Genomic DNA, 11,513 nt, shown 5'->3' with positions numbered 1-11,513 from the left:
AGAATCAAGGAGGCTCTAGTATAAAATGTTGTGGCATCTTATATGCCATTCAAGCACTGACATATTTGAATTCAGTAATTTGTCAAGAGCTTTTGAGTAGTTCAGAGTGTTACAATCAAGTGACAGCAGTGGGAAATTAAGATTCTTCTTAAACAAGAAAATTATTCATAGGAAGAGTACAATCACATCTTCAATATGCTTTATGTGAACATAGGCTCTTTTGCATAGCAATTCCTCTATCTCATCTTTTACCCTCTATTTGTTGAATAAGCTGGAGCATCTGGCTGGAGCATGCACAAAGATATTTGGGTTCAAGCATCTGAAAACAAACATTTTTGGCTATGCATTCAATCCTAAAACAGTCAAAGTCCCTTAAAGAGAAAGCCAGAGAACATTTATAATATAATCCTAATAAAGGATCAGTTCATTTTCAGGCAAATGTGGGTTTTCTGTCTATCTTCACAGTTCAGACAATGAGGGGGGATCTCAAATCCCTAGCCATTGTACAAAGATTTATAGCTCCAGTGATTCTCAGCGAAGTTACGCAGAGCTTTAGCTACCACATTATATGCAAGTCAGTGGCAGATGCAGATAAAATGAAACACCTAGGGGTCAGTTTTCAGTAAAGAGAGCCGGTTTCACTTAGCTGGTTGCATTGAGATAATTGTAAATAACCACTCAATACATACCATTTCATGTTATGTTACCTCCTGTATTTTTTTCCTGAAATACAGTAGCATGAACTCAGTTTCATTAAGTAACTTTGTTTTCCTCTATGAATGCTACGAATGCTGCAAGGAAAAAAAGCACAACAGTATAGGGTCCCCATGAGTCGGAAGCGACTTGACAGCACTTAACACACACACATACTTTTTTAATTGACCTTGGTGGGATAACAGTGTGTTCTTTTTACTCAGTTTTCAAGGAATGATAGCATTTCATTGTAAACTATTATACTCACAGCATATCCTCATTTTTAAAAACAAATAAATACTTTCAATAGGAGATTAACGCATAGATGAGAAGTCTTGTCAAACCTCAAACACCTGCCTTTACAAAATGCCCCATCTAATATGGAAATGTATGCTGATTTTAACTGCAGTGTTCTTATAGGGCATTTTGCAACGGTAACAGCATCAGCCAAGCTTTGTTGCATTATTGTATTTACTAGAAATGTTTTGGTTTCACTTCTTTTCTGTATAGTACACCACTTTAACTTTTCCCCTCTGCTGTCCATCTTCCACCGTTAATAGAATTTTACATACAAATGATATTTGTATCAACATTTCCACCATATCAGCTGCATTTTAATGTCATGAAAAGGAAAAGGTTTTTTGTTACTAGATTTTGCTGATCAACTAAATATTTCAGCATCAATCAGCATATAAATATGCATGTGGTAGTCTGTATTGTACAGTTGTTCAACATCAAAATATTTTGTTTATTTTCTGTCAAATGTCTGTAAAATGAATGGCATTGTTCTCCATTTCAGTCTGCTAGAACAAGCAGGGTAGTAAATAAACGTGTAAATGAATCATCAGTGTCTCATTTCAGTTCTCTGCATGAAACCACTTTGCATTAAACATTACATACATACCAAGATGCTAATCCATAGTTACTTTATGCATCATTTTTAACCAAAAAAAAAAAAAACTTTGCTAGAAGGAATAACAGTGCATGTTTTACATTTATTGTGCGCAAAGGGGTAGCCGTGTTAATGTACTGTAGCAAAATAAAACAAAGTCCAGTGGCACCTTAAAGACTAACATTTATTTCAATATGAACTTCCATAAGTAACAGCTCCCTTCCTCAGATATGCAAAGGGAAATTATACTGGGAATCCAACTTAAGGGGAAGATTACAAGAAGGGGCGAAGGAGCAGTTAAGGAGTGTATTATGCCATGAATCTTTCAAGTGTAGATTTTGTGTGACAAAGGGATTAGGTATGAATCCCATCCTAAAACCTCGAAGTGTGTGTCTGCAGCAGAATCAGCAGTTAGAAATAATGGATGATGACAGAGGTCAACGGCTCGGACAGATAAGCAAAGTGATAAGTTTAAATTTAAATTAACTGGTGCAAAATTTACAGTATGTTAAACCATCTTAAGTACAGCCAGTCAACATTTTTATAAAGCTCTGTGTCTTATTTTCCCATAAGTCTTTTCAGGAAACAGGAATGGAAAATAGGGAAGCAAAATGTTTTAGGCAATTCTCTTTGATTGTCTTTCACAGTCCTTTCATTTTGGGTTTCTGTTCCCTGATGTCCTTCTAACTCTCTTCGGGTAGTTCCTTTCCCCACACTGTTAAAGTTTAGGGCTTATTTAACCAGCAACTTTAGAACTGGAGACGGTTTTCCTTGCTGTTGCAGTTTTTACTTCTAAATCAGATCCTCAGCTCTGAAGATGACTTGCTGAATGCCCTGCTGTCTTAGTTTTGAGAGATTAAAAACATGACACAACAGCAGAAATATAAGTGACCCATTTCTATGTAGACTTGTCAGATCTCTGGCGGAAGACCTCCCAGCAAACCTGTGCTTTGATCTTTGGCACCTGAAATTGTTGTGAGCCGCCCTGTCAGGGACCAAGGATGGGGTGTAAAAATAAATAACTGCCAACAGGAGGAAATAGGGGGAGAATTGGGGAGCTTCTAACTGGAATCTCCCAGGCCAAGTTCCAACTATATGTGGAGCTCACCACAACAAAGTGTATGCATTCCCACTTTGCACATTACATAGAAAACATATATACCTTGCACATCTACTAGGGTTGCCAAGCCACAGTCTGTAACTCCCGGGAAAATTAAAGTGGGGGGTGGGGGTGGGACTGGTGTCTTGCCAGGGTGCTGTTGTCACAGGACATTGTAGGATTGGTAAATCATAGACGTTTTGCAAATTTTAGAGCAATGTCACTGCAAGTTTTCACCAGAAGTGACATCTGCACTCCAGCACAACACTGGTGCGTGCCCCCTCCTCCCCCCATTTCCTGTCTCTGTGTATTAAAAACCTTAATACCTTCATGGATTTAAAAAATGTCTTAAGCAACAGATGCAACCTTATAATTAGCCTTCTGTTAACTGACACTTATACTTTATCCTAACTATATAGTGAGAAAGAACATGATTTTTGTAAATGTTAGAGTATTGAGCTTAAAAATACAAACAACTAGCAGATAAAACATGAAGTTAAATAGAAATCAATAGGATAGGAAAGAAACCCAGAAAAATCAAACAGGGTTCAAAAAAAGTTATTTTATGGCATACAAAATATAGTTTTTTATAATGATACATAATTTAGAGAACAATATATATTTGAGGAAATTATTACTTCTACAGAGGCAAAAAAGGAAGGTATGAGAACAGAACATGCTACAAATATAATAGACTAGAATAGCCAACAGTGGTTGGCTCCTTAGTCAAGCACATCTAAAGTCCCACTTGAATAAATAAGTAACATAAAAAAGCTCTGCTGAATCAAACCAGTGTTCCATCAGTCCAGCATATTGTTTAACACAGCAGCCAGCCAGTTGTCGTGGAGGACAAACAAATAGAGATTATGGCCTTATCCTGATACTGCTTCCTAGCTTGGTATTCAGAAGTTTGTTGCCTCTGAATGTAGAGTTTCCCTTTAGATACCATTGCTAATAATGTTTTAGGTTTATTTCAATAAAAGTTATGGATACACATTATGAGTTATCTACGTGTATATCCCATGTATAATGTCACAATGTGTCACTACTGCATATTTTACACATAGATATTTTCCTTTCAGTGGAAGAAATGCCTTTTCTGTCAGAGCCTTGCAAACAGAACTTCCTAAAACACTTATATGCCCACTGGATGAAGTTTGATGCATCTGCTGTTTTGTCTGAGGTTTCAGTGATATTAGTCTTTCTGGTGTTTTTGTCTGTGTCTTCTAACCCTACTGGAATGTAGATTACTAGAGGCCAGCAACCAAGCATGCTGGAATGGTTCTGTGATTATCAGGTGGAGTCTGAGGCAATCTAGTAAGCAGCACTACAACATAGTCTAAGGGGACTGAAATTATCAAACTAACTGTGAGCATGCAAGGCACCCGTAATTTCCAACGTTGACATGATATCCAAGTGGAAAATTCACCATGTGTGAATGGCCTAAGGGCTGGGAACAAATGTAATATACATGCTAGCAAAGCAAATATTTCACCCAGAGTTAGGTAAGTATACTGAAACTAGTTTAAATCAAGGAATACATATCTGACCACAATTAAAAGACCCATACATTACCACTTGGCACAGCAATCCCAACCTCCATGCATGCAGATATGTAGGTAACAACTGTAAAATCCAGAAAAAGTAAGAATGAAATCCCTCTTTGGGTTTAATTTTTATTTCAGTACTAAATTTATAACCCGATTTATAATCTAGTTGAGTGCTCTACAGCCCATAAACTGGGACCCCATGGTGAATTGCAGAAGCCCCTACAGAGCCATCTTTTTGGAAGGACATGCAGCTAGTGTGCATAAGAAAAGTATCAGGAGCAGCACTCCTCCTGCCTCTCTTGGAACACACTGTGAGAGGAGCACAAAGAACTTGACAACAAGGCAAGGTCATTCAGTGGTGGTGCAGATTCGTCTGGGGCTCTAACCATTTGCTTGTTCCTCACAACAGTACTTAGCATGGCATCCAGGTTATGTTCCATATCACCAGTTGTTTTGTCAGCTGCACAAAATCTTGGCCTTGACACTGGTCAGGTCATAACTCTATCTGCCCTTTTTCTGTCATGTGACTGTGAGGTCACATGACTTTCTGTTACAGGCGTGCAGAACAGTGGGCCCCATGCTTTCACCCAGGTTGTTTAAAGTGGGTCCTGGAAAGGTTGAAGGTCTATAGCAAGCTGACCCATTCAGCCACTTTGAAATAACACTTTAATCATCATACATCTGTAAACTTTCCTGAGAACAATTCATGGACTCATACAGAAAAGAAGCAACAAACATTTGTAGTCAACACCCAGTAAATGCCCAAGCTGTGACAATGACCTCCAGCCATTCTGCAGTAGATGTATTAATTTGTTCTATACAGCCCTATTGAACCCAAGTTTTCCACAGGACTGAAAGTCTGTGGTGTAAAATATAGAATTGCCAACTTTCAGGTGGATTCTGGAATTACAGCTGATCTCCACATTACAGTGATTAGTTTTCCTGCAGGCAAAGGTAGCTTTGGAGGGGGGACTCTATAACATTACATCCCCACATAGATCACTTTCTTCTTCAAACTCAACCCTTCCCAGGCACTGCCCTCAAATCTCCAGGAATTTTCCAAGCCGGAGTCAACAACCCTATAAGTATGTTTTTTTTAAAAAAAAAATCCAGACTTTGAGTCACTATCCCTGACCTGGATAGCCCCAGGCTAACCTGATCTTGTCAGATCTCCGATGCTAAGACAGGTCGGCCCTGGCTAGTATTTGTTTGGGAGACTTACAAGGAATACTGGGGTCACGAAGGCAGGCAATGGCAAACCACCTCTGAACGCCTCTTGCCTTGAAAACTGTATAGGGTTGCTGTAAGTCACCTATGCCTTGATAGTGGGGAGGGGGAAGAGTCGCCAACCTTGCTAAACCTGTAAGCACTTTTGGAATTTTGAGAGCTCATAGTGAGCGCAGCCACAAAATGGCTGCAATGGAGTACGGACGGCCCCAGAATGGCTGTCTTTGGAGCAAGAATAGGTATGCCAGGCTGCTGCCAGCAACCCCTGGCAAAGACCGGTGTGCCAGCATCATGCTGGTGTGCTGACATCACTTCTGGTGAAAAAACACTCTGGGATATGTAAAACTATGGTTTTACCATGGAGTTTTTACAACTCCTAAAAAGTTCCATGACGTTTTTCACTGGAAGTGATGTCAGCACATTGGCGATTCCTACTCATTTATTTCTGCCAGCACTTTAGGCACCAGCAGGCAAAATACTGGGTTGGTGGGTGGCATAGTGAGAGACTTAACCACCTTAGGGAAGACCAATCACAGTCATGTGTCCTCCTATGATAGAGGCAGCTGCTTCCAATGCAAAGTCCTCCTAGGTCTTTGCTTTGAAGAAGAGATGCTGGTTTCAGTTTCCAAATAAAAGTTAACTACCTACAGGGAGAAGTTTCCAAGACCAAGGCAAAAGAAGTTACCCATGCAGAGGTCACATTGCTATGATGTCCTGCCCGGTTTCAGCGCTTTCCTGTTCAGTGACAGTAAGAAAAGACCCAAAACACCCTTCTCTTTAATTGTATTCAGCTTTAAGGCTACAATCATATGCCAATGTACCTCTGGGATTTACTTCTAGTACGTATGTCTAGGTTCTGACTGTATTACTTATTTCAGCACTAGTATCAAATGAATCTTCTAAAAACAGTTTATAGATTTGCAAAGCAAATTGGGGTAGATGTTACTTATTGCTCCACTCAGTATCATCACTGACAGTAGTCCTTGAACATTCAGGTTCCGTCACTTTTTAATTCAGGCTCAGTCACTTTTTAATTGGACGTACAGGTTATTATTTTTCCCCTGGTTTATTTATGCCATTGCATGTGTTTTCCATTTGCACGCATGATGCCAGTAAATTGCCTTATTTTTTTAGTTATGAGAATCTGAATACACAACTGCTGAACGGTTATTTGAAACTACCATAATGCAGTCGCCTTGCTTGTGGACTTCCTAGAGGGACCTGGTTGATCACTGTGTGAACAGACTGCTGGACTTGATGGGCCTTGGTCTGATCCAACATGGCTTTTCTTATGAGGATGAGGCTTCACTTCATGAGGATGAGGTTATTTCATCATTGTTTCTGGGGGGATCCTTGCATCTAACAGCCAAGAGCTTGTCTGTGTGGGTAGACAAATTTACACAATGGAGCCTGCCACAGCTGCTACTTAATGTTCTGCAGACCAGCAGGAATTCCCAGGCTTGCAGAACAATCTTATTTAAAAAAACTCATTTGGGGGTACATTGCAGATCCCCCCTCCTCCCCCCGCCCAAAAAAATTGGAGTTTGGACCGTAATTTGAGTTGCTGCAATCCAAAACTCATGTGAATGTTGGTGGCTGTCATGCCCACCAGGGGAGGAGGAGCTGAGGTGAAGTGAGCTGGGTGGAAGCCAGAGCTGGTAGAGGCAAGCCAGAACCAAGGGACAGGCAAGATGAAACCAAGGAAAATGAAATTTCCCCTTCCCCCAAAGTCCTAATTGATCCCCTCCTTCGTTCACTTAGTTTTACAGGTGAGTTTAATTTTTTTAAATCCAGTTGCAGATACAATTAATACATCTCTCTATGAGGGGCATATGCTAGTCCCCACTTGGACATTATGCAAGACAAGCAAAAGGGGAAAGTGTGAATCATTGGTGCTTCCTTTTTCCTTGCCTCTCCTTCCACGTAACTACCATGAGTCTGTTAATGCTCTTATCATTATCAGGGACACCAACTTCTATGGAGACTTTATGAGCCTTTAAAGGCGAATTTCATTAATTGTACTAAAAACTTTGCCTATTATTGATTATTATCTTATAAAATACAAGTGAACACTGAACTAAGAATGAACTGGATCAATTCTTCTTTTAAAATCATTAGAGAAAAGCTTACATTTTAACTACATATTTCAAAATTGTTACAGTACGTTATTTTAGTGAATATAGTCCATCCACTGAAATGGAAATTCTATAGAGTTATCCATGGTGGATCCTTACTGTGTTTTATATTGTACCATTTTTGTATTTTATTTTGTATCAATGTTACATTTTATATGTCATGAGTTCTTATGAAAGAATTTGTGACAGAAAAAACTAATAAAATAACTGAAGGATTCACTGATAGATCATGTTCTTGACCCACCATAATGGCACCTCAGGACTCCAGACCACAACTGCATAAAAATAATCAGTTTTGTAAGTGCTGAAACAGAAGCTGTTAATTTAGGGCATTTATTTTAAAAAAAAACATTCTATTTACATTCTAAAAAACATTATTGTCACCTTGAAAGTTGAATATCCTATGTATAAGTTTTGTGCTGGCTTACAAGGTAAAGGGGCTTAAGCCTTCCCCCCAGTCTATTTTCCTAATCTGAAATGGTCTGGGCAGCCCTGTTGGGGAAATGTAGATATACACATGGAGCCCCAGTGGAGGAAATAGTGGTCCCCTGCCAAAGCCCCCTCTCATTGTATGCCATGGCCCTCATCCATATTGGTCCTGCTGTCTGCACATTCCTGGGATTACGTTCCCAGCACAGACTTTGCAGGATACATTTGATCACATGGACCTGTGAGGTCCTGGGGGGAAACATAAAATATAAATATAGCCCTCAATGTGTCATTCCTTGGTGAAGATCCTGGGTACTGCAGAGAAGGAAGCCCACATAGCTGTACAGTTTGAATTCATCAGTCACCCGTTGCCTTTCCTTCCTTCTCAGTCCTTGGCTCTGTCCCCTGAGGGCTTCAAGCAGACCAGCTGCTGGAAGCTGTGCTTTGAGGCACAGATAACTATAACTGGCCTGCCTACTGCTCACTTCCATGCCAAATACTCAGTGCCTGCTTCTTGGCCACACATGTAACCCCCAAATTTCCACACATTTTTTTTTCTCCAAGTAAGCCAGAAAAGTAACTGCAGAATGTGGGCAACGGGCCAGCAGAAAACATCTAGTATTGATGGCGGATCTAGAATAATGTTGGAGCAGCCTCAAGTCACAGCAGTAAACCTCTCTCCCATTTGTGCCTTTGCATACTTGTGTCTTCAGATGTGTTGATAGGCCTTTGCGCTGTAATGCTTATATGTCTTTACTTCTGTTCTGGGAGCTCCATGCTGGGGTGTTTCTTTCTCTGTGCCCTGAAGTATGATTTATCTACTGCTGTTTTGTGTGCCTGTACTGTGCCTTTTCTGAACCTGGGTTCTGTTTTTAACAAAGGTTGTTTATGCATAGGTACTTTCACTCATGTTTGTCGCTCATCTGTCTTGATTGTTCCTTGGAGTTATGCATGAGTTTTCCGTCCATTAGAGATGACCTCGCTGCCAGCCCTCACAAATCCCAGGACTTCCTGTTCCTCTGTTAACCCAATTCTTCCCTCTTCCCTGAGCTCAGCCCAGGTGAAATCCCTGTGCATAAGGCAAAGTGCAGGACACGCAAGCTTGATTTCTCTCATAGCCAATTACAAAGCAGCGTGTAAAGGGATTCAAATGCTTCCTTGGAGCTCTTTCTGAGCAGAAGAAAGGCTTTTTAAAACCGAGGCTTGGATTTCTCCCCCTTCCTCCTTTCAGATTACTCCGGTTTTTTTTTTGTTCTTAACATGTTTTTTATGTTGCAATTGGGTTTTGGGGGGGATTTTCTCACAGTAAGCTCTACAAAGTAAGCCAATTACAAAGCAGCATTTAAAGAATTGATCTGGGCTTGGAGAGTGCTGGTACATAGATTCCCAACAGGAAAGCATGGGTACAGCGAGCAATGAACATCAGGTAAAACTCCCATGCATAAACCACCTAAGAATGTGTGTAAAGTGCCATCAAGTTGCAGCCAACTTATGGCAACCCAGTAGGGTTTTCAAGGCAAGAAACTAACAGAGGTGGTTTGCCATTGCCTTCCTCTCTGCACAACAACCCAGGTATTCCTTGGTGGCCTCCCATCCAAATACTAACCAGGGCTGACCCTGCTTAGCTTCTGAAATCTGACGAGATCAGGCTACACTGGGCCATCCAGGTCTGGGCATACTTTGGTATAAATGCACTGATAGCCATGAACTGTTTGAACTTCCTGGTTCAGGGCTCTTGATTAGCTAAAACATCATAAATGTTCTCTACATGTGTTGGTCTGGACCTCTAGTCTGTACTTGCTCACTTTCCAGAGTTACCTTCATGTGTTTTGGATTCTCCAACACAGATTCACACAGTAACCTTGGGACTAGTCTCATACAGGTGTTATGTGCTAGTACTACACTGTACTTTATCCAGGTCCAAAAAAAGGGGAGGAGCTGGGGGTAGATAAAAGGTTTTCCCCAAACACACTTACTTGCTACATACCAATTTGCTGCTCTTTACATGCCTGATCGAGAGCTTCCTCAGATCCATTTTTCTTCTCTCACACACAAACAATGAAGTCATAATGCAGACAGCCAATTACCTAGTCGCTTGCAGATACATGCTGCAAATTCTATTCGGTTTGGGAGGAGATTACCAGAAGAACTATGTTTCAAGTGGGTAACAGTGCTACTCTGTAGTACTAGAACAAAATGTGAGTCTAGTAGCACCTTAAAGACCAAACAGCATTTTTTAGGGTATAAACTTTATTGAATCAAAGCTCACCTCCTCAGATACATGATGAAGTGAGCTTTTACTCATGAAAGGCACCTTGGTCTTTTAAGGTGCTACCAGGTTCAAAGTTTGTTCTAGTAGAACTTTGTTATCTCAAAAAACTACATTTCAGCAGCAAAACCAAATACCAAGAAATCAACCAATTGTAATTTAGTTATGCCACTTCTATTGTAAGCAAGTCACTAAAAAGAACAGTTCATTTATACATTTTTTTAAAGCTATCAGTGTGCTGTGTTATACTCCTGGGAACTCTTCAAACTGCTGAAAAGAAAAGGCTTTATTCAATCGTATTGCTCCCAAGGGATCTCTTTGCAGAGTCAGTGGAAGAGAAAGAATGTTCCTGTTTTACTACCAAACCTCATTTTACTGAAATGTAATGAATCCCTCAGAATCTATCTGTGGTATAAAGAAGGGTTCACATGGAACCCTTCCAGCCACGTCACCGTAACTATTCTCTTCAGCTAAACTGTGTCAGTGCTAAAAAGGTGATCAACATTACAGATTAAAATGCAAAATGCTGCATAACATTAGGAACATTTTGCTAAGCCTGGGTAGTGCAAAACAAGTTCCTGGGCTCAGACCAAGGGGTTTTATGCATGTGCAACGTATTCATACTTAGCAGCCAATTATCTAGCACAGGAATTGCATGGACCACAGGGATTCCACATATCTTTCTTCTCTCCACATTTTTCCAGTTGCCTCCTCAGTTTATTCCCTTACAGATGTGCCTTAAAAATCAGGATTTTTGAGTGAGGATGCTGTTGTTAACGGTGGCATAACAGAAAGCAATCCCCTCGTTTTTTGTTGCATATATGCTATACCAATATATCAATATACCACTAGAAGAGGGGCTAGGCACCTGCATGCGAGAGAGTTGCCATACTGTCCCTCTAAAAAAAAATGGAAAAGTGCCCTCTCCTCAATGGTTCACACCAGTAATTGGATGTTTGGGGCCGCAAACTGGTTTTTAAAAGTTTTATTGTCAACAAAGGCCTGGGAAACTGAGAGGAGTCAATTGCTCGTCCATCTAATTGCTTTCAAGCAGTCATGTAAATGTCTCTGGTAGGCTAAGAAAGATGAAGCAATCCAGCCGGATCCCTCCAACAGTCCCCACCAGAATAGAAAGTAGTATCAAATTATCCCAAAACACAATAAAACTAAAATTTTGCATGAAAAACATCGTAGGGATTTCAAAGTCCAGGCATATCAT

This window comes from Euleptes europaea, chromosome 8 (genome assembly GCF_029931775.1).
Source record: "Euleptes europaea isolate rEulEur1 chromosome 8, rEulEur1.hap1, whole genome shotgun sequence".
NCBI classification, from domain to species: domain Eukaryota; kingdom Metazoa; phylum Chordata; class Lepidosauria; order Squamata; family Sphaerodactylidae; genus Euleptes; species Euleptes europaea.
The sequence above is the reverse complement of the archived record's forward strand: the minus strand, read 5'-3'. Positions refer to the sequence as shown.